General features: G+C 38.6%; 1 protein-coding gene across 4 annotated transcripts in view; it reads left to right on the top strand.

Annotated features, from left to right (window-relative positions):
- LOC127655324 (fibroblast growth factor 14-like) overlaps positions 1–27116 on the top strand; it is a 236158-nt gene that overhangs the window by 166499 nt on the left and 42543 nt on the right. The window lies entirely within an intron of this gene.

Genomic DNA, 27116 nt, shown 5'->3' with positions numbered 1-27116 from the left:
GATCTTACAGTATATGGGAAGTTTGCCAAAGATTCTATAGCTCTGATTTAAAATCATGACAGCTCGGTTCAAAGCACCTCTGATACCTTAAAATGCTGTCTTATTAGCCAGCTCACTAGGTTTTGGATTTTAAAGGTACCATAGTCTAAAATAGGGACCTCAAGACTTTGTGATCATAGAGACAAAATCTACAATCGCTCAGTATTCCTGTCTCAGAATCTAGCATGGTATCTCATTTACAATAACACATAAGCCCAGGCTCATAACTGATTCTGTCTTTCATATTTATCTTTTATCTGTAAAAAGAAATCTATATACTCATTGAGTTCAGACGGATATGAAAAAATATTCTCACTGCAGATAAAGATGAGTCATTGTGACCACCACAGTATTTGAACATATCATCTTGTAATCAATTATTTTATTCTGTAAAAACTGATAATGCACTCTTTCATACTGTAGTACTGGTATCGGTCCAGATGGCTAAGGACAGCTGACAAAAGTAAAGTATAATTCATAATGAATATTGAGCAATAAAGCATAATAGAGTTGTATCATAATAGTAGAATTGTATGTTTGGAATTATAAATGTAAGCTAATACTAATTATGAACAGCCACAATAGCATTAGTGCATTTATCAATTTATTATATCATATCATATAGTATTTTTTCGTGCTGATCATTATTTGACAGAACACTGCTAGCCATTGTGCATTGTGATTATATGTGTCTATCGAATAGTAAACTGATATGTCAGTAAACCAAATAATAGAAAACCAAAATGAGGTACAATATGCTGAAAACATGGCATATAGACAGAAAGAGAGGTATGAGATGCTCCATATGTGTAATACAAGTATGCAGGTATGTTTAGTCTTAAAATAATGGTCACCTTCTTGCTCAAGATGGCACTGACTCCGACCCAATGTTGCAGTTTTTTGTTGTTTTGTCTACAATTCTTAAGTTTTTTGTCTTGGCTGTTGTCTGCCTTATTGTCTATGATACACACACACTTTTGGACATTGGTTCTGTAATCACACACCAAAAACCGGAATCTAAAGACCTCAATGCTGACCCGCTGTTTATAAACAGGTCAGCGGAGCCCTTTGTCTGGGCAGCCAGGGGATGAGCTGGCGTTCTCATCAGACTAAGATGTCACGCAAATCAACCCCCGATACCCAGTATTCTACTGGCAAATATTCTGTCTCTGGACATCAAGCTCTGCCAGCTGAGAGCGTTAAACTCTTTCCAACAAGAGACGAGGGACTGCTGCATTATCTGCCTTACAGAAACTTGGATGTCTGCAGAGATTCCAGACTCAGCCATCGAATCTGTGGGGTTCTCCGTGCACCGAGCGAAAGACCTCTCAGGTAATAGCAGAGGTGGTGGTGCATGTTTTATGATCAACAAATCCTGGTGTGATCAGAGGAACGTACATTCTATCAAGTCTTTCTGCTCTCCTGATTTGGAATTTCTCATGCTTCTGTGTCAACCATTCAACTGAGAGAATTCACAGCAGTCATTATCACAGCTGTGAACATCCTGTGATAATGTGTACAGACCGGGCTCTAAAGAAACTGTATGGGAGTATAACAAGTAAGAAACTGCGCACCTTGAGGCTGCGTTCATTGTGACCGGGGACTTTAACAAAGCCAACTTCAAGTCAGTAGCACCAAAATACTACCAACACACCAGTTTCAACACATGAGGGGAGCGGGTTTTGGTCCATTGCTACTCTCCCTTCCGGAATGGCTTCAAATCCCTCCCCCACCCACCATTTGGCAAATCGGACCACTCTTCCATTCTGCTTCTGCCGCTTACAGGCAGAGACTGAAACAAGAAGCACCCGCATTCAGAACGATCCAGTGCTGGTTGGACCAACCAGATTCTATGCTACCGTTTTGATCACGCAGACTGGGAGATGTTCTGGTCCGCCTCTGATGATGACATCGAAGCCTATGCTGATAGCATAACTTGTTTCTTCAGGAAGTGCATAGATTACGTTTTGCTGACCAAATCTATACTGCTCTACCCTAACCAGAAACCATGGATTAATAGCGATATTCACGCGGATCTCTGCTTTTAATTCAGGGAACGCAGAGGACCATAAACAAGTCAGTTATGCCCTTCCGCAAAACTATAAGAACAGCCAAACGGCAGTACAGGGACAAGATTGAAGGACAGTTCAACACCACCGACTCCAGAAGCATGTGGCAGAGAATTAATATCATCACTGACTTCAAAGGGAATAAAAACTCCACTGTGAACACCGCTGCCTCTCCCGGATGAACGAAATACTTTTTATGCTCATTTTGAGGGAAATAACACTGCCCTCGTAGAGAGAGCTCCCACAGCTGAAACTACAGATGTAAGTCCTATACTTCTCTACCCTAACCAGAAACCATGGATTAATAGCAAAGTTCACGCGGATCTCCGCTTTTAATTCAGGGAACGCAGAGGAGCATAAACAAGTCAGTTATGCCCTCCGCAAAACTATAAGAGCAGCCAAACGGCAATACAGGGACAAGATTGAAGGACAGTTCAACACCACCAACTCTAGAAGCATGTGGCAGAGAATTAATATCATCACTGACTTCAAAGGGAATAAAAACTCCACTGTGAACACCGCTGCCTCTCCCGGATGAACGAAATACTTTTTATGCTCATTTTGAGGGAAATAACACTGCCCTCGCAGAGAGAGCTCTCGCGGCTGAAGCTACAGATGTAAGTTCACTCTCTGTCTCTGTAGCAAATGTAACCCGATCCTTCCGACGGATGAATATCCGTAAAGCTGCCGGTCCAGACGGCATTCCGGGCCATGTCATCAGAGCATGCGCGAACCAACTGGCTGGTGTTTTTACGGACATTTTCAACCTTTCCCTCTCATTGTCTGTAGTCCCCACATGCTTTAAAATGTCCACCATTGTGCCTGTACCAAAGCAATTCAAAATCACTTGCTTAAAAGACTGGTGTCCTATTGCTCTGACCCCCATCATCAGCAAATGCTTTGAGAGACTTATCAGAGATTACATCTGCTCTGTGCTGCCCGTGCACTGGACTCACTGCAGTTTGCATACCGCAACAACTGCTCCATTGATGATGCCATTTCATCTACACTACACTCTGCTCTCTCCCACCTGGAAAAATGAAGACATATGTGAGAATGTTGTAGACTACTGCTCAGCATTCAACACCATAATGCCCTCCAAGCTTGATAAGAAACTCTGGGCTCCAGGCTTAAACAGCTCGCTGTGCAGCTGGATCCTGGACTTCCTGTCAAGCAGATGCCAGGTGGTTAGGATGGGCAGCAACATCTCCTCATCACTGACCCTCAACACTGGAGTCACGCAGGGCTGTGTTCTCAACCCACTCCTGTATTCCCTGTACACACATGACTGTGTGGTAACACATACCTCCAATGCCATCATTAAATTAGCTGATGATATGACGGTGGTAGGTCTGATCACTGACAATGATGAAACAGCCTAAAGAGAGGAGGTGCACTGTCTGACATGTTGGTGTCAGGAGCACAACCTCTCCCTCAACATAAGCAAGACCAAGGTGCTTGTGGTGAACTTCAGGAGAAATGACACAGCCCCATCACCATCAATGGAGCACCGGTGGAGAGAGTCAGCAGATTCATGTTCCTCAGTGTCCACATCACTGAGGAACTCACATAGTCCGTCCACACTGAGGCCATTGTGAAGAAGGCTCACCAGCACCTCTTCTTCCTGAGATGGCTGAGGAAGTTTGGAATGAACCACCACATCCTCACATGGTTCTACACCAGCACTGTAGAGAGCATCCTGACTGGCTGCATCACTGCCTGGTACGGCAACAGCACCACCCTTAACCGCAAAGCCCTGCAAAGAGTGGTGCGAACTGCCAGACACATCATTGGAGGTGAGCTTCCCTCCCTTCAGGACAATTAATTGTGAAAAAAGCTTGGAGGATCATCAGACTCCAGCCACCCAAGCCATGGGCTGCTCTCAGTGCTACCATCAGGTTTGCGGTATCGTACCATCAGGACCCACACCAGCTGATTTCATGACAGCTTCTTCCCCCAAGCAATCAGTCTTTTCAACTGGATGGATCACGATACATACTGTATATCAGCACCGCACTTTATTAGCCTCAGACTGGACTCGCATTTTATACTTCTATTAATCACACAACTGGCAACTGACAGTTAACCGACAGCTGAATTGTGTTATGTGTAAATCAGATGTTTATTGTAATTGTCATACTGATATGTTCAGGGTTGGGAGGGTTACTTTTGAAATGTATTCCATTACAGATTACAGAATACATTATGTAAAATGTAATTTGTAATGTATTCTGTTAGATTACTCAAGGTCAGTAACATATTCTGAATACTTTGGATCACTTCTTCAACAAAGGTATATTTTTTCACTTGTTTTGACTATAAAAACTCTATACTATAAACTATAAAAGGTAAGACAAAATATACGTTAAAAATACATTCTCTGAGAAACCTAATAATCTTATGCAGTGTTGTTTCTAAAACAATAGAAATCAAATTTATCTTGTTTTAAGGATTTTTGGATATGTTTACAGGAAAATGTAATTATCAAGAATACGATTTTTGCCAGAGGTCAAAGGTCTTACCAGAAAAAAATTATTTGTGATCCAATATGAATTTTCTTGATAATAAATATGATCGTGCGTGGTAACATGAGCATGTAAAATGGCTAGAAATAGCATTTTAGCTTAGCGTAAAGCTGACAATTTAAACAAGGTTTTTAATTTTTTTTCTACTCCAAATTTACTTCAAACTTACTTCTCTGTCTACTCGTATGAATGTAACACATCATAAGAAAGTGTTTCACCGCTCTTCAAGTGCACTTTGGATTGCGTCATTTATATGTATAAATGTTTTCCATCTGAAAAGACTAAATATTAAATGAAACAAATGACAATAAAATGCAAAGTAATCTCTTCAGTAATCAAAATACTTCCTGAATGTAACTGTATTCTAATTACCAATTATTTAAATTGTAACTGTAGTGGAATACAGTTACTTATATTTTGTATTTTAAATACATAATCCTGTTATATGTATTCAGTTACTGCCCAACCATGGCTATGTTGCTTGGAACTGCACCCAAGACTTTCAAACACTGTTGCACTTGTGGATCTGGCTGAGTGACAATAAAGGGATTTGATTTGATTTGATGTGGACATGTAGGACATTTTGACATGCAGGAGCTGCTACCTGGTATCTGGTAACAAGCTAAAACCTCCAGTGTTCAACCACAACTGACCCAGCATATTTTATTGGGAAACTACAATCTTTCTCAGGCCTAATGGTCTTACTAATCAACTCTATGGATGTGCCCACACACTCTCTCAGCCTTCTATCACTGCTTCTTTTCTCCTCTCTCTCTGTTCCTGTGTGAATGACTCAGGTGATGGAAGTGAAATCTCCCCTCCATTTTCTCTGTCTGTTCTCTGAGGTTTCTACATTCATTTGTTATTATTCATCCTTTCTGTGAGAATGTGCAGTTATTGGCTAACCATCTATCCATTAGGGGCAATTTCATTCTAGAAAATAAAATAAGTGCACTTATCCTGTAGATGCCCTCAGATTTTTATTTATTTATTAAAAATTTCATTTAATTCCAGCACTACAGCAAACATGAGTTTGACCATTGTCAATGCTGTTATATACTGTAAATAGATTATACTTCATATACTTTATAGATTTCATATTCATTTGAAATTAAATAAATAAAACACCCTTCACCGAAGTGAACTGGACACCGCTGGACCTGGGTGGGTGCCTGGCGAACTGAATCGCAGAGCCGAGTCGGACGATCCTGGTCCCTGGCAACCGCCCTTGCCCTCCAGGCGACAAGGTCACACGCAGTCTCTTGGGTGGGCGATGCCACCCGTCTCATGGTGGGTCGCCTAGAAGAAGGCTTCGAAGTGCCCCGTAGACAAGCGACCCACCATGAGACGGGTGACATCGCCCGCCCAAGAGACTGTGCTGTGACCTTTGTCACCTGGAGGGTGAGGGCGGTTGCCGAGCGCAGTTCCTGCATCAATCCTGGGGTGGAACTACCCTCATGCAGCTCTTTCAGCACCTTGGTTTGGTGGACTTGCAGGAGAGCCATGGCGTGCAGGGCGGAGGCGGCTGGTCGAGCGGCACTGTAGGCTTTGGCCGCTAGAGACGACGTAAACCTACAGGCGCTAGACCTACAGTGCCTTATCCACCGGGGGCATCACTGAGGAGCCCTTTGCCGCCCCACCATCAAGGGTAGTGAGGGCGGGGGGAGCCGTAAAATCGGGACCGGGCAGTAAAAGGTGCCGTCCACGATCTTGTCAAGTCCTCATTCACTTCCGGGAAGAAAGGAACTGGGTCGGGGTGTGACTGTAAGTGGCGCCGCAGGCCTAGGAACCAATCATCGAGCCACGAGTGTTCAGGGGAGAGCGGAGGGTTCCACTCTAGCCCGACGTTCATGGCTGTCTCCGAAAGCACATCCATCATTTCCGCATCATTTCCTCATCTTCGCGGGCCCGGAACAAGAGGTCGGACTCGCACTGAGACAAGCCGGCGCACTCCGGAAGCCTGATTGGGGCAAACAAGCGTGCTGAGGAATCGGAGGTCCGTGGGGTTTACCCGCCGGAGGTGGTCCCATTGAGGTCCCAAATCGCCCCCTGTGCTAGCCGTGCTGGCCTCAAACCCATAGGTTGAAGGACCGAGGTGGGGAGCCAGTGGGGTGGCTTGCTTTTTTATGAAGGCAAGCCTCGACCGCAATGTTGCCATGGTCATGTTCTCGCATTGAGAAGATTACGCATCCACAAACGATGTCTCCGCTTGGGCAGCGCCCAGGCATGAAAGACAGCGATCGTGGCCGACAGAAGGTGAGAGATAACGAGCTTAACCAGGAATAACACACAAACGGAAAGGCATCTTTAAAAAGATGCGTCTTTAAAAAGACGTTTCCATGTGTGCCGCTCTTTTAGGAATTATACTCTTTTGGAATATACTCTTTTAGGAATTATATTCTTTTAGAATATTCTCTTTTAGTTTGTTCTGCCGAAGCGCCCAGGGGCGATCTCTGCAGCGGACCAGTGGGAGGAGCCTCTGTAATGCACCGTCAGAATCCAGCAGAGCTGACTGGAAGCCATGGGAATTCAGCTTGCTTATTTCTCAATGAAATAGCGACCGCTCGGCTCCGAAGAGAAAATCTGAATGAGCGGTTTGCACGCCAGCTCCTTTATACCTGTATGTGCGGGGAATTGGCATGCAAATACCACTCGCCAATTCCCATTGGCCTTTTATCAAAGATCTGAATGTGTCTCAGGCTCCCAGGAGTGACCCCTAGTGTCACTTCATCGACACAATGTCGAGTGAGTGACAGATATGGAAAGGAATATAGACTAGCATGTAAATTATTAATATTCTAATAGGATACCACTATCCACACAAACTGAACCACTACAACTTATTGTGAATAAAATTACTTTTGAAGCAAATTTATTTCCAAATCTGACATTCCAACATTTGAATATATCACAAATTAATGACATTTTACAGTGTTTATATGATCAATCACCACTCACTTGCCTACATCAGTCAGACACAAATGAAGGTACCATTTATTAGTTGTTCTCCTATCTTTCTTTGAGTCAGGCTCAGAGAATATGATAGTCCTGTTGAATACAGTAGAATTCCATTAAGAAGCTCTTGCACAGCATCCTGGTCTTTTGTCTGGCAGGCCTTTTTGTACTATGCAGGAGTACAAGTGACCCGATATTATCGAAGCGTCCTGGAGTCTCAACACAATAGACTCATGCCTGGGAGAAAAGAAAGACTTCAATAATCTTCCATTTTTCAATCCGAGTCTTTTGTTCAAAGGTCTGAAACTCTGCTCTCATTTTTCCCTCTGATTTTCATAGGCTGATTCATCTTTTGAAATATTAAATAGAGCTCCTTTTCCAGGTGGCTGCAGGTGTGACAGTTACATGGTTATATAAATAAAAAACAGTATTTTATCTGAAAAGCAAACATGCTTGTAATGTCACTGTAGAGAATGAGAAATCCACAAGTAACTATTAGAACAAATGGCATAGAAGATGGAATTTTGTTTTAAATATTTGCTTGTTTTAGTTGCCGTGTGACGTTATTCCATCTTCAGCTAAGTGATTTGGCTTTTCATGACATGCCGGCTTTCTTCAAAGCTGTTTCTTCTCATCTATGGATTGGAGAGAGACAGGTCTTAGCTTTATCGCCTGCCACACTTGTTAGTGCTACCTTTCATGAGTGTCAGATTGACTCTTTACATCAGTAGACTGGCCTCTGCAGACTTACATGATTTGACGTTTGTATAGTTGGAACTATTGCTGGTAGTGCTTGCAAAAAACTCATTTAGAAGCCAGTGGCGAATTCTCAGTGCCAGCAAAGCATTCTCTGCTGGCCTAAAATGCCTTATAAATAAATGTATTTTCATCCTTTCATTCTCATTCACTTTTTGTATGTATTCTCAATTGCTTTCCACTCCTAATTCATCTACTGTACAAACGAATTCGGAAACAGGAAAGGTTTAGCATCAGAATCAATTCCTTCATTGTTACATTCTAAGCGTGACTGCTGTTTCACAAATGACATGCTGTAGCTGCAAGCGAGTCTGAGCTAAATAGCTAATTTAAATAGCAAATATTATTAGAGAGTTTTACTTGGTATTAGAACTCCTTGGTTCTTGCTTTCATGTATGGACATGTTTTTAAAATTTAAATGGGTATTATTAGTTGATTGCTACGTAATGTATGATACAGTATCTTATTCGTTGTGAAACTGTGTTTCCTTGAGATTCGTCCTCCGCCACCAGTATTGAGGTGAGTCACTATGCCATCACGAGGACTTAGAGCACATTGGAAATTGGGCATTCCAAATTGGGTGAAAAAGGGGAGACCCCCCATTTAAAATCTCATTTAAATCTAAAATATTATTACATAGATTTTTCCAGGTATTATAGATCTCTTTGGTAGAGTCATATGAAAAATTGTGATTTTTGAATGCCAGTTCATTTCACAAAACAATTATGCTGCAGTTAAAATTATGCTTGCTTAAGCATTCAGTTTTAAATTTTGGCTTTCGTGCAGGGAAGGATTATCGACCAGGCCAATGGGGCCAGTGCCCAGGGGTTCTTGACTACCAGGGGGCCCTTGACTGCCCGGGGGGGCTGGGCTTTAAGGGTGCACAATCTAATTTGGTGATCCCCCACTCAAAAACCTTTTTGGGCATGAACAACAAACAACCTACCACCCCCTTGGAGATAATTGGATAAGTGTCTTTGCAAGTCATAATCCTTCCCTGAGTTTTTGTGTGGACGTGTTTTTAAAATGTCAAAATATATATTATTAGTAGGCTGTAACATAATGTATGATGTCCATAAAAAATGCAAAGGCAATTCATGTTTCAATGTAATAATAGATCACATAAAAAAATTATTTTGACACATTGCTAACATCTATTTAGCCCTATGAATTCACATTAATCACATAAGAGTTCTATTGAGGGACACATATTTCTGTCATCTCATTCAGTATCGATGGTGTTTAAACATATAATAGGGGTTGTGAAGCATTCAAATCTTTCCAGATTTCCTGCTCTAAATTAGCTGATTCCTTATAGGGTAAACATTTATGTTGGTTAAAGATAAGAACTTGTCTTCTCACAGCACATATTCTCATATCTATACAGAGGTTTCACATAACCTGTCCAGTCAGAGATAACTGTCCTATCCACACTCTCCTGCTGATGGACACAGCATGATGATTGTAGGATTAGCAGTCCAGTGGAAAAATAAAATAAAATACCTTCTCAATTTTTAGACACGAGAGCATCTTTAAAACCATCATGATGTGCATTAATATGTTCCCATAATCCATAGCTGGCTGATAAAAAGAAAACCCAGACCAAAGCAACCTTAAGATATGAGCCATATAAGACAAGATCAAGCGAGCATTTCTCACTGATGCCAGATAGTCCAGTGTGATTATATTCTCAAGTGTTTATTATGCTCTTCCTACACATTTTTTGTTTGTTTGTTTTGTTTGAACAAATGAAATCAAGGCACATAATATTTAAAAATGAAAACCCTTATTAAATGGAATACAGAAAGATTCTTTAGCTTTTACTATTATTGTTAAATGTGTATCTTGAATGTGAATCGTCATGTGAGCCTGACATTTTAAATAAGCTTCACCAACCTGTGCTACCCAAATGCAGAGACAGCACAGGTAGGAACCACGGACTGGTCAAAAACCATCTTCATGCATTAATGAACAATAAGGTCAAAGCTACAAGCAGGCTTGAAAATAGAATCAGAGGACAAACCATCTATAAATAGGTCATTTTTTCATTCAGCTGAGCTAAATAGTACCACAAATTCTTTTGCGTCTTTTCTATTACATATTTAACCCTAACTGCATAATAACTGCATTTAACCCTAGTCCGGTGTATTCCATTGCGCACTGCAGACAATTAAAATTTTTATAGACCGTGACTAGATCATAGACACTTTTGAAACACAGACCCTTGGATAACAGCCTACAGGGTCACAGCAGGACAAGATGTCAATATAAGGGATTTTTTGGAGGGAACTCACTGGCATTGCAAGATGTGGCAGGGAGCAGACTAGCTCACTCAGGATTCAAGCAATCATTCAAAGGTGGATGGAGTGTTGGGAAGAAGGTGCCCCATGAAAGCCCAATCACAGAGTTAATGGAACCCCAGCAGTGAGATGGAGCTTGGCGCAATGATAAAGTCTCCCTCTGCTAGCTTGTGCAGCAGAAAGGGGTCTTAGTTGGAAATACATAGGGAAAACAAGGTCAGGTGACTAATGGAGGAAAAAGCAATTTCACTGTCAGACACCATCTAAATGGAATCCTTTGCATGCTTCCCGACAGCAGCATTATAGCAGTGTCAGTTTAGTCTCTTTTAGTTTGACCATGTCTTTAGGCAAGTTTGGCCACATTTTGAATTTACATAAATATTTGTCATCTATTTTCAACCATGTAATGACTTGATTAGTTTTGGAACACAAGCTGTGAACACAAAAGCGCTTTATGGACTGAAGCATACGGTAGTCTGCTTGTGCAATATTTATAGCTCTTTATTTATATTGCTATGTTGCTTCCTGAGTGTAGTAATGTGTTCCTGACACATGTCATTGTCAGTTCTTGTAAATAAATTGGTTAAAAAACAATTCACTGATTTACTTACAGTATATGTAGCATTGGAAAGGCAATTCATGTTATTTAATCTATTCGTTCGGCTGGTTAATGTAAATGAACTGCTTCAAATACATTATTCCCCAATTCATGCCCATGTGCATAATTCACTTTGCTGAAAGTGAAATATTTAATTTCTGCTGTTTATCACTATGTTTTTGAGTTGTATAATAGTTGTATAGGATGTTTTCTTGTTTTATTTGTTGTATTTGATATTATTTATGTGTTCAATTTAAGGTTTATTTGTAATATTTTATATTATTTATATGTTCAATCTAATGTTGTCACCTTAACTGAGATATATTTTGTTTTTGTGCCATACAGCACTGTCCTGAATCAGAGCAGTATTTATGTGGCACAAAAGCAATAATACTCTTTTGAAATATATAATAATGTTGAAGATGATATTATAAATATATTATATAATATATATTATATAAACTATATTTATATTTTAAATAAATACTGTATATTTATATAAACTATACTACTATATTGATAGAATTTCTGATTACAGATTCTGTACAATACGATTATATTCATTAACATTAGTAAATGTATTCCTACTATATTCACCATCCATTTTCACATTTAGAATCAATGGGTTCATCCAAAAGCTAGCAAATGTTGCTTTTAGAGGCTTTATATGGAGTTTGGATGAAAATAAGGTGCATTTTGAACTGTTCTGAGACCAGTGCAGACAGGCAGCACACTGGAGGTTAAGTCATCAACTAAATAGAGAGCAACCAAATAAAATCCAACCAAATGTAGACTCCACATTTTTTAATGCTACGTTTTATTTTAACATGGTTGGCATTGATTGGATGATGCTGGCCATTACATTGAATCTGAATTAATTGTGCAAATTTCTGAAATGTCTGTAACGTCTCAAAAACATGAATAACCAACACTTGCAATAGCTTGGTATTAATAAAAATTTTGCAACTTAGTCCCACTGTCCATAAATGTGGTCATACATTTTTAAGAAAATTAATTGCTTTAGAATTTATATATTTATTTTTTTGCTACTAGTTACAAATCAAAAAGGGAAATGGAAATGCAGTTCTGAGATTTGAATGCGGATCAATGAAGGATTTGGTTTTCTGAACCGTCAAGTGCCCCCTTGAGAAAGAAAACTTTGTCTCATAAGAAACAGTAGGTGACGACATATGCATTTTCGGTCTGTTCTTCACACAAAGCTATCGATTGACTTTAGAAAACATGGAATATAGCACATAAATCATAGCCCCAGTTTTATGGCCCCAGTTACTCATTTTGGTTGGAAACAAGCAGCTTGGACATTCTGCTAAGTTGTGTTCCATGGAAGAAATAAATGTAAAGGGTTTTGAAACTATTTGTTCTAGGGCTGAAACAATTAGTCGACAAAAACTGTCTACAAAACATTTCGATGCCGAATAGTCATTTGATCTCATTCAACATAGCATGAGATCACATTAAATTCTAATGATGATGTGCGAGAGCAGCACTGTAGCTCGCGCCTGACTGAGGAGAGGAAGAATTACACAGCTCACAGTCCAAATGCACTCAAAATTTTTCAGACATCTTCAGGTGATGTAGATCGCAAAGTATGAGGGAATTATAATGCAAAATAAGTAAATACAGAATCACTCTTGTTGTGGAATAATCAGAGCTGGAGCTACCGCTCCACTGAAGCAAAACTTGCGCGTCGAGCGTCTTTAAAGGAAACACCCTGGTGTTACATCTTAAATACAGTTATATTTAATGCGTTATAGCTTCAATAAAGTTCATACAATACAGAAGCAGATCATGTAAATAACTACAAACTCCGAAACAAATTTTTATTTGTTTTTGTTTTGACTTGTTTTCCAATATAAATATCTAAAACTCCTTTAAAACAATGTACATTTACTTTAGAAGCTATAGATGCAGAAGAAAAAATTATTATCTGAGAATGTTGAATGGAATATTAAAACTACAAATATTTAAAAATATCTAAAAATCCTTTAAAAAAGCTGCATTCACCTGAGAAGAGAATAGATCTTGAATATAAGTATATTTTGTCTTTACTACACTCGCAGAAGTATAACCAAGTTGAAAAAACTCACTTGTATACAAAATACACATATTTAAGCACATTCTCTTAAAGCAAGTCTAAATATCTTATATGCTGCTTCTCAAGTATATTTATCTTGTTTTAAGGATTTTTAGACAATTTTAAATGGAAAACAAGACAAAAACACTCGATAACAATAGGATGTTTTTGCAGTGAATTCGTTACTGAATTAAACTTAATAAAAAGTTTTTTTTTCCCTTTAATTCAATGATTGTCATTTAGAGGTATTTTTAAAATATGATTTTGTCCTCTTTATTGTTAGTAAGCATGTTTAATACAACCTGTTAAGTCGGGGCACAAGCTGAATAATTGGTTAAGAGCTCATGATTAATCATTGCAATAATCACAGAATAATCTAATAATCATTCTAAGTGTTAGATTAATCGATTCTCAAAATAATCTTTAGTTGCAGCCCAAGTTTGTTCATGCCCACTAAGAAGTGTTAATGGCCCTGTCAGTAGCTTGTAGTGTAGCTAACTAATTTTTCAAAAAAGTTACTTGACTGTAGTTTAGCTACTTTAATTTATGAGTAGCTTGGAGCTTGGGAAACTACAGCTTTAAAGTAGCGTGTATTGCTGTATAGTAAAGCTTTTGTATTTGCTGGAGGGAGAGGTTAACTAATGACAAATGTCATTGGTGGGTATAACCGGCCTTGTATTTATCAGCCTGAAGGTGATCTAAATTTGTTGGCTCACTGGCATATTTTTTGCCTGATCTCATTAAAACTATATGACTGAGGCAACACTTTTGCAAAATGATCTTACGTGGTTCATTACATGTATCACTGCAATTTCAAGGTGAAATGTCAACTGAGGGGCGCTAAAAGTGAGTTTAATTTTCTCCCAAAAAGATGCATTTTTTTTTATGTTAATGCTCTATGGAATTTCAAATGAATAAAACCTACTTCCCTAACCTAGACCTTTAACAGAAACCTAACCAATAGTGTCCTTAAAATCAAATTTGAGATTCTTTGGTTTTTCTATTTTGAAATTAACAAAACCAATGTCCCAAACCTCAACCTCAACCTGACACCTAAACCTATTCTATAGTTTCATAAAAGCAAATGTGAGATAAAAAGACAATAGCTTAAGCAGCCACGTCATTTCATGGTGCTTCTATGACTCTTTGGGCTTGTGTAGCAACTCATGTGCTTTGCTGGTCTCAAACCCCAAAGTCCAACACTCAATGAGTTGTGCCACTACACAAGTTAGTCATACTTGAATAATGTAGTTTGTTATGTAATGCAAGCATTAAAATATATCTATCCAGTTATGCATTATAGTAAAAGGGTTTGGATATATAATTAGATATTATTGTGTGTGGAACAGAGCGAAAAATATGTGTTTATGAACTGTTAATCTGCTGTTTTACTAGTGATTTGTGTGAAAGTGAATAAAACTCATTGATGTTGCAGCACCTCTAGTGTTATTTCCCCAGAAAACTGAAGTGATACATAGAACAAGGCACGTAAAAGTGATTTTGCAAAAATTTTGTTATATTAACTTTTTGACTGTGATACCAGGTTGCATATGATCCATAAAGCTTTGGAACTGTCAGCTTAAAACAACAGCAGGATGATTGATTCTTTAGTTTTTCTCTGCGGAGGAGGCTGTACAGCCATGATGGAGAGTGGTAAAACTACATTGATACTCACATGTGTTAGGTCACTTTGTAAAATCTGCCTATAAAAACGATGTTGGAAGAAAGAGAAGGCCTTCTTTTGGAGCCATGCGTTATGTGCATTTAACAGATAATCTGAATGCAACAGAGTGGAAAGAACACAGTATCGATTAAAGAAGGTTAGACAGTCTGAGAGGTGGAGGAACTTTATGATGGTACAGAAGGGAAAGCTTTGGGTTTGTCACAGGACTTTCATATTGTTGGGAGCATTCAGACTTTACTTAAGACATTGTGAACAATTTTGTACTGACTGAGATTGTTTGGTTGGACACAGATAATTCAGATTATATAAAAATAATATTACGTGTTTTAACTATTTTTGAATATCATGTTGACAGAGTCAATAATGTGAGATGGTAAGGGTAGACACACTTTGAATGCCCAATGAAAATGTATGATCCAAATAATTTAGAATAAAGAAATAGTACAGATTGCATTAAACAGTCAGTATTTACTAATACTAGCTAATACTAGCTAAGGACAACACTTGGTTGGTAGTGTGTTGATTTAGAAGCAATTACAGAAAGCAACCTTGCATCCCACTTTTTCACATCTATATTAAGGGCACTTCCCAATATTCTATGTATGGACTTTAAAATCTGCAGCTTTTCAAATGGGAATTCAAATGGGAACATGTTACTCCAGTGGTTAAATCCATGACTTCATAAGTGATATGATAGTTTGGGTGAGAAACAGATCAATATTTAAGTACATTTTTGGTAGAAATTCTCCTCCCTGCTCAGTCAATGTCCACGTTCACTTTCTTCTTCTTCTTCTTTTGTTTTTGGTGATTCACATTCTTCATGAAAATCGCCATCTACTGGGCAGGGAGAAAAATTTCTAGCAAAAATGGACTTAAATATTGATCTGTTTCTCACCCACACCTATCATATCACTTCAGAAATCATGGATTTAACCACTGGAGTCACATGGATTAGGCTATTTTTATGCTGCCTTTATGTGCTTTTTGGAGCATCACAATTTTGACATCCATTCACTTGTATTGTATGGACCAGAGCTGAAATATTCTTCTTAAAATCTTAAATTTTGTTCTGAAGAAAGAAAGTCATACACATCTGAGATGATGAGGGTGAGTAAATGATCATTTTCAATTTTGATTAATTATTTCTTTAAGTACCATGTTGTCCTGCTTTTTAGATACAATGTTCCACATTGATTTAGTTCTTGTATCTTTTAAGCCCGGAAATAGTTGTGTTCGCATTCTAATGCATGATGCATCATTTTCTGAAGTTCGTGACTGTTGGAATGTTCTGCTGAAGCTCTACAAAGATTGACACTTTTCTATCAGGCATTAGAAAAAACACGATAAAGGCTAAGCATAATTATAATCTCTACTTTCTTAGTAATTTATTATACAAATCAACACAGTCTCTACATCAGGGGTTGGTATTATTAAAAAAAAACAATATTATTAAAAATCTTATTAAATGTATTATATTACATTAATACTTTTTAAAGCTACTCAGGTGTAGTGGTCTAAAGCACATTACTAGTAATCGGGTAATCAAAGGTCGCTGGTTCGATCCCCACAGCCACCACCATTGTGTCGTTGAGCAAGGCACTTAACTCCAGGTTGCTCCGGGGGGATTGTCCCTGTAATAAGGGCTCTGTAAGTCGCTTTGGATAAAAGCGTCTGCCAAATGCATAAATGTAAATGTAAATGTTTTTTGGTCAAAAGCAGAGAGTGGTTTTCACGTTTCTTGTTCTTGTTGTTTGATTAATGGCCTTTATATAACATAGCCTACTAGATAGTGCTCAATTCATTTACATGTACACTTCAAGTCACAAGATTCTCCTTAGCCATTCATGTTGATAGATAAAAAATAAAATCAGAACAGGAAAAGTAGTAAACACAGACAATGGGAAAATAGTGCAGTAAAAGTAGTTACAGCCCTTAAAATTAACAAGTAAAAGTTTTAAATTTTTAAACTACTTAAAAAATTTAAATTCTTAGTTAATTACAGTAACGTGAGTTTTTGTAATTTGTTACTTTACAGCCCTGGTTATTTTTGGCTGGATGATATTTTGAAGCTGGTATCGAGAATCATCAAATTTCACTACAGACTACTGAAATTTCGGTATTGTGACAATGTACTGCATATACAGTGTTATGCATGGTAGATCTTGATGCAATAACATGATGAAAAAGTAGATCTCATTCCATAGAACTGTGAGCATCCCTGCTTTAAATGCAAGGATGGTGTCTTTTCTTTATTTGGCTACCATAATATAACTACCATATTTGATTGCATAGGTAGACTATTAGGTTGAGCATCTGTCGTTAGTTTAGAAAACATACAACAGAACCTTTGACATGTTATTTCAGCATGTAACTATTACTTAAATGTCTGTTCTCCGGACAAGTAACTTTTTTACTTGGACAAGTGAATGACCATTTTACTTGTCCGGAGGACAAGCACATGCCAATACTTAATATTGAGCCCTGCATTGATTCATTAGTTGTTTCACATTGATCTCAATAGAGTAAATACCATTATGCATTGCAATCACAGGTTTAAGACTCATGGCCTAAATTCCACAAGGTGTTTTTTCAAGGTGTCCATTTGATTCCAACAGATTTCACTTTGCCAAGTGCCCTATTGACTTACCGTCAAAATGCGAACACTAGAGGCCATTAACTGTTTGGTGTTATGCTTTAGAATTTACTCCAGACTCTTCTTGTTTATGCCTTGTAACTTGAACAGAAACTATTTCTTGCTTTTGTTTCCTCTGATTTTAGCTCACTTGTATTTTAAGAGAAAGGCAATCCTACCATATTATATTTAGATAATGGGGGTTTCCATGCATTCTGAAATAAGCATAATGCAGCAAGAGAAAGGCAGGAGTGCTTAACATGCATTGTAGACATTTATATTGGTAATTCATTACACAACTTAAAGCAAATAAGTCCTGCCTGCAGCTATACATTGAATCATGCTTTTCCTCACTGTCCGTTCATTATGTTTTTAGTTTTATAAGGATCCTGATGTCAGCAAGTCCTCCATGAATCTTCTTCACACATGATACAGTATATGGTGTTCACAGGACACATGAGATCAAGTTCCCATAAAGGCATGCTTCATACAATGACCATTGTTTCCACTTACACACTCCATACAGTATATTGTAAAGAGATCAATAGAAAGGAGGAGGCGAGAACCGGCTTTTCAATATAAATAATAGTTTAATATAAAACTTAAACAAAAGACACACACACACACACACACACACACACACGACGGACATGTCCATAAATGATCTCTCTCTGTCCCGCACAATCCTCTGCAGTCGACCTTTATCCCTCTCGGGAGGCTTGATTAGCCTAAAACGGGACCGGGTGTGTACAATCACGACCCGGCCCCCGCCCTCCGCCCTGCCACATATATATTGCTCAATTATGGAGTCCAAAGCCATAAAACATGTTCATATATGAAAAGAACTATAAGATGTGAATATGTTTTAAAAAAAAAAAATATTTGTCTTTCTCATGATGATAAATGTCTTAACATGAAGCATGCAAATGGCTAATAATAAACCAATGAAAGGGCAAAGAGGCACTACAATGGCAATACTGACCAGGACATTATGTGAAAAGGTGTAATTAGATGTGTCTTACCAGAACTGCCTGATAACACAGATTTGCGAATAGACTTTGCAACTGTCAGAGTGGACTTGAAAGACATGTAATTAGTTTGGCATCTTATTTATTTTCAGAGCAGCTTTTAGGGTGATCGTGGGTGGTGTGTGCTGTGGACTGAATCCCAGCCTTGTCCACCCTCAGTTTTACAGGCATGCTTTGGATGGATGTTTCATAAAGCATCACAAACTCTTGCATTTGCTTTCTGCCATGGTAGATAGCAGTGTGAGAGTCATCAAGCTGGCAACACCACAGAAAAACACATTTAGTGATTAACACTGAAGATGAGTTTGAAACTGTGGCTTGCCAAGCTCCAAGCTACTCATAATTTAAAATAGAATTAGCCTAAAGCTACACTTTTGAAAAAGAGTTAGCTACACTACAAAAACTGCTAACAAACTGTAGCTAATTTAAGGGAGCAGGATCTTTGTAATATTATAGTCAGCTCATATATTTTGAGTTTGAAAAAAAGCAGTATTCATGTGGCACAATGAGGATCTCAATTTACATGACTAGCATATTTGCATTTAGCAAACTGCAACACTTATATTTACACAAAATTATACAAAAAACTAGCCTAATACGGGCCTGGGTGTGTAGGATCACGACCCGGCCCCACCCTCTGCCCTGCCACATTCCTCCCTCGTTCTCTCAGGCTGGGGAGCCCCCAGCATGATGTACATCCCCCTTCCCTGGGGGAGGGCGTGTCCTAAGCCCCATCTGCCGGCAGGTCATCCCCGTCTAAATGGACGAGGGAGGGGACAAGGGGAGGGAAACAGAAATAATTAAACTCAAACCCCTGACCGCTCCAGGCAGTCAATTAGGAGCCCCTTCTCCCCTCACGGTTGGCGGCCGTCGTCCGCTTCCAGGCGGCTGGGCTCCTCGTCCCCCGGCAGATGGCCGCTGCTGCTCCGTTGGGGTGGACGGTAGTGGCGAGAACTCTACTACGGCGTATCCCTCCTCCTTCCCGGGTTTCCGGAACCAGTGTAAAGCAGTCAATGGAAAGGAGGCGGCAAGAACCGGCTTGACAATGTAAATAATATTTTAATATAAACTGAAACAGAAGACACAAACACACACATGGCGGACATGTCCGTAAACGATCTCTCTCTCCCGCACGATCCTCTGCAGTTGACCTTTATCCCTCTCGGAGGCTTGATTAGCCTAATACGGGACCGGGTGTGTAGGATCACGACCCGGCCCCCCCTCCGCCCTGCCACACGCATATACAAATATTTGCTGAGAAAGCCCCTCATATAACAATAATTCAATATATAATGATGAAATAATTATATATAGTTATCAGATTAAATATTATAAATATATATATATATATATATATATATATATATATATATATATATATATATATAATAAAAAAAATGCATTACATTCTTGTGGAAGAAGAGTTAATCATTGATAAGACCATTCAAAAAGTGGCTTTAGAATACAATGTATTGTTTACTACCATATTATTGATCATAAGACAATCATTAGCATACAGCAATGATTTCACAGCAATCCATTTCACAAGTGAATTTTTTTTTAGAAACAAGCCAGGGGTATACATAGTACACAATACTACAGATATATTTTACAATAATGCCAAGACATTATATTCATTAGATAGTGCAGTTTTTGGAGGTACAAAGAGTATTTAAATTACACTCACCTAAAGGATTATTAGGAACACCTGTTCAATTTTTCATTAATGCAATTATCTAATCAACCAATCACATGGCAGTTGCTTCAATGCATTTAGGGGTGTGGTCCTGGTCAAGACAATCTCCTGAACTCCAAACTGAATGTCAGAATGGGAAAGAAAGGTGATTTAAGCAATTTTGAGCGTGGCATGGTTGTTGGTGCCAGACGGGCCGGTCTGAGTATTTCACAATCTGCTCAGTTACTGGGATTTTCACGCACAACCATTTCTAGGGTTTATAAAGAATGATGTGAAAAGGGAAAAACATCCAGTATGCGGCAGTCCTGTGGGCGAAAATGCCTTGTTGATGCTAGAGGTCAGAGGACAATGGGCCGACTGATTCAAGCTGATAGAAGAGCAACTTTGCCTGAAATAACCACTTGTTATAACCGAGGTATGCAGCAAAGCATTTGTGAAGCCACAACACGCACAACCTTGAGGCGGATGGGCTACAACAGCAGAAGACCCCACCGGGTACCACTCATCTCCACTACAAATAGGAAAAAGAGGCTACAATTTGCAAGAGCTCACCAAAATTGGACAAATGTTGCCTGGTCTGATGAGTCTTGATTTCTGTTGAGACATTCAGATAGTAGAGTCAGAATTTGGCGTAAACAGAATGAGAACATGGATCCATCATGCCTTGTTACCACTGTGCAGGCTGATGGTGGTGGTGTAATGGTGTGGGGGATGTTTTCTTGGTACACTTTAGGCCCCTTAGTGCCAATTGGGCATCGTTTAAATGCCACGGCCTACCTGAGCATTGTTTCTGACCATGTCCATCCCTTTATGGCCACCATGTACCCATCCTCTGATGGCTACTTCCAGCAGGATAATGCACCATGTCACAAAGCTTGAATCATTTCAAATTGGTTTCTTGAACATGACAATGAGTTCACTGTACTAAAATGGCCCCCACAGTCACCAGATCTCAACCCAATAGAGCATCTTTGGGATGTGGTGGAATGGGAGCTTCGTGCCCTGGATGTGCATCCCACAAATCTCCATCAACTGCAAGATGCTATCCTATCAATTTGGGCCAACATTTCTAAAGAATGCTTTCAGAACCTTGTTGAATCAATGCCACGTAGAATTAAGGCAGTTCTGAAGGCGAAAGGGGGCCAAACACAGTATTAGTATGGTGTTCCTAATAATCCTTTAGGTGAGTGTATATTTCAAGCCTTTACAAAAAAGTGCAAATAGGGGCTTTATAGACATAAATTTACACTTATGTATAAAAAATTTGGCAAGAAAAATAAACAGATTAATCAGAAATAAAATCAGAATAAAACGTCTTTATAAAGCAAAGAAAAACTAGTTAAAATAGAGGTATGTATAAACAAACAAAATGTTCTCCAAACTACTACAGCGTGGACACATTCCCAAAAAAGGTGAGGGGCAGATTAATCTACAGCATTACAGAAGGAGAAAAGTGGATCTATTTCAGGGAGCATGTTTCTCAAATAAAGATTGACTGGGTAAAAACGGTGTAACAGTTTAAAGGACACCTCCTTAACCTTGTTGGTAATTAAATATTTGTGAGGTAAAGACCATACGACCTGCGTCAGACATGCTTGTGTTGCGTCATAAAAATAAAATGTTTAGTTCACTGTGTCAAGTTAAATATAGTTTAATACTCAATCTTTAAACACATCTTGAGATCCCTTAGTTTGGATTTGCACTCCTTCAAGTGTTTTGAACGCAAGAACATAAAGCATGTTTGTGTCGTGTGTCCGCTGAAGGGTTGTTAATGTTTTGTTCACTGTAATAAACTGTGTGTTGCTCACACAGCTGAAATTTCACTGAATGCCCTCTGGAGTAAACAGGTGGTACTACAAGCTTGCATTTCTCAGGAATTTCTCAGTAAAGCATTGCGATTAATTGCGTAAATATTTTTAACGTGTTATTTTTTTGTCAAATTTATTGCACGTTATTAACACGTTAAATTGACAGCCCTAATATATATATATCAATTTTTAAAATGTAAATGTCAGTTTCCGCCATGATGCTAGGGTGTCCTGTGTGGATGCCAGATTATCTCACTGCAGACCTTGAATATCCACTTCTCTACAGATTTTACTCTCAGTTTTCCTTCATCACTTTCTTCCACTGTTCCCTTTTTTCTTAGTTCACACTCACCTGCAGAGGAAAATACTGTCTATTTTATATTGCACAGGGTTTTGGGCTGCATGTGAAAGTGTAATGAGCACCACTGCAAGCTTGATAGCTGTTTCCATACCTGCCCCTCAGGCCACAAGAGTACAGACTGCTTCCCACAGGTCTGTTCTATAAGTCTGTCGTCGCATTCTGCTGTCACAGAGATGAAGCTGTTCTTAGAACATGTAAAGAATGCAGCACTCCTTCACCCCTTGCAGCAAACACTACGCTCACACAAAGCATAGAGCACTCCCTCTGCGTCTTTTATTTGCTCTCAAAATGAAAGCAACATTTTATAAAGTGTTATTCAGAAATCAATAAGGAAAGCTTGTACCGAAAGGTTTTGGATCGTTCAGATTCACTGAACACATAGTGGCCTGGGTCACCACCGTCTTCCACCTCACAAATCACCAGATTGTTTGATATCATTACTACATGAGGCCATTATTTGATCATGTCATAAATTTGTGTTGTGTAAATGTCAATAATCTCAGTTATCGAAGTTAAACTTGGCACATGTCCACTGTATTCCGGTCTCTTGCAATAGTTTAAAGGAATGTTTTGGGTTCAATAGAAGTCAAGCTCTATTGACACCATCTGTGGCAAATACAAAATAATTTCGACTTGTTCCTCAAGTCAGTTAGTAAGTGATTTTATCACATAGGCTGGGCGATATGACGATATATAGCATGGCGATATCATGTCAATTAATAGAGATTTTTCTATATCGTATATATTACTATATGCAAATATCTATATGTGCAGAGTGGGCTTATCTACATATCAATGGGCAAGGCTTCACGCGAGACTGACAGAATTTAAGAAACATGGACAGGGTTTTTATGGTATTCAAAACTTTTCGCTGGCTGCCTAAGCAAATTCAATGATATTCATCACTTAATATGCTTCTCATCTGACATGCTCATCTGTGCTTCATTCATCTCTAGAGCACGCAAGTGCACGTGAGTCAAGCAGGCATCCCAATATTTACAGCAGAGCGGGATTTTTTGCGCTACTCAATAATTTTTGACCCAGGAAAAACCCTGAAAACACTTCTCCGCAGAATAGGAAAATGAAGAGGAGCTTGTTATTAAAACAGGTGCGACATCTGTGTTGTGGGGACACAAAAGCCAGCACTGAGCAGAAAAATGTATTCTGCAAACTGTGTCGCACAACGGTAATCATTCGTAATACAAGAAATTTGTTTTACCTCCCCAAATGAACACGCAAAAGAATATTCTGAAAGCCAAATGATGTGCTCCTAAATATTTCTTTACAAGAAGTGTTTTTAATTAAAAAAAAATAATTCTGCAAGAATTGCTTGTATATTATTTTATATTTTCTGCAAGAAGTGTTTATTTTTATTGGATTTTTTTTACATATTCATGATTTTATTTGTTGGATTGCTTTGGGAAGGTCTTGAGTTTCTTGAGGAAAGTTTATAATAATAATACTATTGGTCAATAACATATCAGACAGAAATGTGGCATAATGTGAAATTTAGCATTATTGTAAGAATGATTTAAAGATGTTTTTTTTACTTGGACTTCTGTCAAGTTCCAATTAAAGAGGAAATTATAAATATATATTAAATTTGGAATTTGGAATTCGCTGATTGGATTATCCAAAAATAGGCAATTTTTATAGATTTTCCAAAACAATTCACTATATCGCGATATATCGGTATTGTGATATAAAATGATTTCATTTTGTGATATACGATTTTGGTCATATTGCCCACCCCTATTTTCACATTAGTCTCATATTAGCACATGTAAAGTAGACTGCCATTATACTGTAAATGCACAACTGTGCATGTGATTTTCGCTTGTCTTTACAAATTGAGGGGCAAATAAAATGTTTAACTGTGGTAAACAACAGGATGTCACAGATGCTGTCAAGAGAGCTTAACTTGTATTAAGCCCAGAACACTCATTTAAGGATTTATGCTATAATTTATGCTATAATTTGAGACTAAAGCTTGTATGAGAATTTTGACAGGGCCAGGTCATAAAAACAAACACACACAAGAAAAAAGTATTTGTAAACAACCGCTGCTTTTATAATAGTGAGGTGCACAGAAGGTGCAATGGCAGGGCAGTGAGATACTGATTGATGAGACAAGGTCACATTTCCATCTGAAAGCCCATATAAAAGCAAATTACAGCATACTCACACTACATTTAAAGAAGCCCATAGTCCACTCCACTCCACTCCAGACATGCATGTTCAGTTCACACACATAAGTCATTTAACAGCTAGATCACTTGCGAATTATAAAGTACTCGCTTTGGATTACTTTTTTAACACCAGAAAAAGAATATGAACTTTGAAATAAGTGACACAGGCCTAGGCTGTAACACAAATATATCCTCTTCACTCCATCAGAAGCACTAATACATAATCGCTGATCTCAGCCAAATGTTCCTGTCTAGCATTTCATAAGAATTTCATGAGTATTATGGCAACAGATGTGCAAATCTGTTGCCATAATGTATTGTGCTTATACAATAGCATTAAATGTACTGCAAGCTTATATTTACGTTCATTAATTTAAGGGACAAAGCGACTTAAAAATGAAGAAATGCTCTAGCATTTGCTTGCTTAGTTTTGGAAACAAAGTTGTCTCTGTGAAGCCAGTTGACTTTTCTAAATCTGAGTTATGGTCTATATTCATTGCAGCTATAACCGTGGATTTGAGCTTCTGAATGTGTCTCTGAGCACAAGCTGTGGCATTTCTCTTTGCACCCGCTACAAGATAAAAAGCGAGATAAGGCATCTCCAGTTGTTTCTCAGAAGATCAGCCGCATATCTCTGAGGCCCAGATGGTTTCGTTTGGTAACGCTCGGCACGGCACAGACTCTCAACCCACACTCTACCTTTTACAGCCTGTCTCATCCCCACTGCCAGACGGGGAGATATTTTAAACTGTTCGGGTTCTCTCCACAGTCTTGTTTTATAAACACACACAAACACCCACTTCCCTTCCCACATACACGTCTGCACTGACAGCTCTGGCAGCTTCACTCTTGTGGGCTTTAGAGGGTTTTGTGTGTGTACGACAGAGGATGGAAGCGCTCAATACTCTATAAACTCAGATATAACCCCAACATAATCACTTCTGTCTTTTACATTTGGACTGCACTGCCTGGCTTATATCTGCTCAAATAGACGTTATTGGATCTACAAGACTATTGAGGGTTGGGATGTAAGATGTTTGCAAAAGCAAAGATAAGAGGGAAATGACTTACAGTAGATTGGGATCCAAACTTAGGCCTGTCTTTTTAACAGATCCAGGATCCATTTGTATTCAATACTGGTTGCTGGTATTGAAATATGCCTGGCGTTTCTGATGTATTGAATGCTAAAATATTATGTTGACAACATGACTGTCATTTTGTTGTAGTCTTATTGCAGAGTTGGTTCTCATTTTAATGGATGTCTTAATAAAATGATCACATTGTAAAAAACTCTACAAACAAGTGCACACACATGATAACGAGTGTCAGTAACCAAAGCCCAAATGCTCTCCTGGGAGTCAAAACTCCTGCATGTCACCTGTAGATCTCAATTACAGCATGTTAACAAAGGGCCTTTTTATAATGTTTAAAGATGCTGTTGTTGGGCAAGTCCAGCCTCCCCTTTTGCATATGACTGCTATTTATTTCAAGGGGTTACATCATTAATCTAAGCACCTGAAACATCTGGGAATGCAGTCTGGTTTGTGAAGCTCGACTGGTCATGACTAGAACCACAGATGCAATTAAAGTCTGTCACTGTGGCTGAGATGTCTCAGCCCTCGTGGATCGGATCTGTCTAAGGGAGAATGATTTCATTTCAGTATAAAGGGCAACTCAGACTACTAGAACTAGTGGTCAACCAATACAGGTTTTTTTAATGGCTGATGCCAATATCCAGAGAGCCCAATAAGGGATTTTTAAACGAATATACTGTGTAAATGCCATGAACAGAGCATTTGTGTGTCATTCAGTTGAACTCCGATTCCGAGCATCGCTGAGCCACACCACGGAGGTCTACCAGCTCCTGTCCTGTAGAGCTGGTGAAGCATAGTATAAACAAGTATAAACTTTGATAGTGAATGCAAAGTGCTCTGGTTTCACTTTAAACGATCATATGTTTATGTTGCAAATGTTCCTGGTTCATACATTCTGTGTTAATGACATGCAGTGACAAAGAGGAGGAAACACACGCTTACTCTATTTCTCTGGAGTAATAAAAAGATTAAACAAAATCTTAAAGGTTTTGCTTCACGAGAAATAAGGGCTTGTGGGTTTAATCAGAGCATTAAAATATGCGTGAAAGTGAAGAAATTGGGAAATAAATATTTTACTATTGCATAATATAATATAATATAAGCATAATAAAATATAAATAAAAATTATATAAACATTTTTATAAATATGTTAAACTGTAAAATTTACCAAAACTAAATTTGACCAAAAAGAGAGACATATTTTAAGTAGTAAGGAATACTTTGATATTTAATTCATTAAGTTTTTAAAGCCTTAAAAGGAAATAATAGTTTATTCTTATTTTATTA

Source organism: Xyrauchen texanus, chromosome 14 (genome assembly GCF_025860055.1).
Source record: "Xyrauchen texanus isolate HMW12.3.18 chromosome 14, RBS_HiC_50CHRs, whole genome shotgun sequence".
NCBI lineage: Eukaryota > Metazoa > Chordata > Actinopteri > Cypriniformes > Catostomidae > Xyrauchen > Xyrauchen texanus.
This window is presented reverse-complemented; position numbering and strand designations above follow the sequence as displayed.